General features: G+C 40.3%; 1 pseudogene; it reads left to right on the forward strand.

The window, feature by feature from the left end:
* The first annotated feature begins 976 nt into the window (after positions 1 to 976).
* LOC102769303 lies at positions 977 to 1,644 on the forward strand (annotated as a pseudogene).
* Positions 1,645 to 2,371: the final 727 nt, after the last annotated feature.

Raw genomic sequence — 2,371 nt, forward strand, 5'->3', positions numbered from 1 at the left:
GGTTGATGAGACTTGGGGACTCAACAGGGTTGAGTCACACATGTAGTCACCTGTTAGGAATGGCTAAAGGCATTTCCCCAAACCTGAATAGGAAACTGATTGTGGCTGCCAGACAGCTAAAAGGCATCTTAATTTACATGTTATTGCCTCCTACTGGCCAAACACCTTAGGCTAATTCCCCCAAACTGACAATGCTTCTGTACCCTTGGAAACCTTACCCTTTGAAGTGTATTATCTCCACCTTGCCTTAGGACAAATTGTGTTAACAAAAGCAAGGGTCCTAGACAAGGAGGGAGTCTTCAGTTCCTTTAGCTGAAGGTCCTCTGACCCCCAATGCCTTACAAAATTATATCTCCTCTCCGGATTCTTTATTAGTCTCTGGATTCCTATGTCATCTACGTACAGGCCCTTTTCCAGATTCCTGAACCATTCTTGATGCTGGGACAAGAACCCCAGCACTTGAACAGAGATTAATAGAGAGTATGCAATCTGAAGAGCTGAGAAAAACATAATAAAAATGAAAATAACCTCAGAAAAATGTGGTACACCATTACATGAATCAAGATACATGTAACAGAACTACCAAAAGGAGAGGTGAGAGGGAAAGGAACAGAAAAAATATTCAAAGAAATAATAGCTAAAAAACTTCCCAAATTTGATAAATTAATTTACACACAAAAAAAAACTCAACTAACTTTAAGTAAAATAAACTTAAATGATCCACACTCGGACATCAAAACCCAAAAGTTGAATTCCAAAGAAAATGGAAAAATTCCTGAAAGCTGTAAGAGAAAAACAACTCATGTAAAAGGGAACCCCAACATAATTAAGATCAGACTTCTCATTAGAAACAGCGGAGGCCAGAAGGCGGTAGGAGGGCATATTCAAGGTGCTGACAGTACAAAACTGTCAATCAAGAATATTGTATCCAGCAAAACTACATTTCAAAATAAAGGTTTCAGACCCCATCAGCCGTATGGTGAAATCCTCCCTGCAGTGGATCCTCAATAGCCACTGTTTCACCGGAGAGAAGAAGAAGGGGAATAAACCCAGGACCATGGTTCACACCAGCCTCACCATGCTGCTCATCAGCCTGCACAGCAGCGGCAGCCAGCCACAGCCACAGGAGTTGGAGGGTCTCCCTTAACTGCTGTAGTAACCTGGGTCCAGGGCCTCAGTGGTGCTCTGATGTTCCTCACCCACCCCTGAAGATCCCAGGTAGGTGAGGAAATAGAGAGGGATCACAATTTTTCAGCTAATTAATTTTACTCTGAATGTAACAGAGGAACTAATGTCTAATAAGAAGCCAAGAATTCTCAATGTCCAGACCAGGCTTACAGATGTCAAACACATTAACTGGAAGACAGTGCTGAGCAGCAATTGCCTCTACATCGAGATCCCAGGCAGTGCTCTGCCTGAGGGGAGCAAAGATAGCTTCACAGTTCTGGAGTTTGTGGAGGAGCAGATGCATGTGACTATGTCTTCATTTGCTTCCAAAAGAACCATCATCACAGAGCAACTCTGCTCCATACCCTCTGCTTTAGGGGCTTTGAGATTATAAGACTGAAGCATCCCCTTGTCCCCAAGAGACCTAATGCTTGCTTCACTGCCTGCACATTTGAGTCGTCTGAGGTGGACAAGTAGCAGCTCCACCACCTGCGTCCCTCACCTTTGCTATCACTGATAGATCAGTACAGATTGCCCTCCCTTTGTGTGTCTCACTTTGTGCTGGTGGTATGACCAACTGCTGCACTGGGTTGCAAATTCCAGGCCTGCTCCCCTCCTCTGGGTTTGTCAGCATCTTGTAACTGTGCAAATAAATGCTCACTCCATATTAGCAATATATTTCTTGAAGTTTAATATTGTGTTTGTGATACTGAAGTATTTAATTCTAAATAAAAATTTATATTTTACTTTTTTATTGCTGGTTTAAGGTGATAGAGACTATCCTTGTACTTCCAGCAGGAGTTTATTTGAACTTTTGGAAATAGTTTCAGGTCTTAACTTGGAAAGATAGGTATAAATCTACCCTTCTATTGCTTTCAATAATCTGAATAAAACTGATTACATCTAAAAAAAATAAAGGTGAAAAAAACATCCCAAGATAAACTAAAATTGGGATAATTTTCTACTAGTGTACAAAATACTAAAGGAAGTTCTTCAGGGTGAAAGTGACACCAAACAGTCATTCAACTCCACACAAAAACTGAAGAGGGCCAGTAAAGGTAATTACGTCAGTAATTTAAAACCCAATATAATTGTATATTTGAGGTCGATTCTGATAGCTTAAAATGTATAATTGTAAACCTAGAGCAACCATTAACAAAATAAACAAACATAAAAGTCTCTAAAAGAAATAAAATGTTACAAT

The sequence above is a fragment of the Myotis davidii genome, unplaced genomic scaffold (assembly GCF_000327345.1).
Source record: "Myotis davidii unplaced genomic scaffold, ASM32734v1 scaffold1437, whole genome shotgun sequence".
In the NCBI taxonomy this organism is placed as follows: Eukaryota; Metazoa; Chordata; class Mammalia; order Chiroptera; family Vespertilionidae; genus Myotis; species Myotis davidii.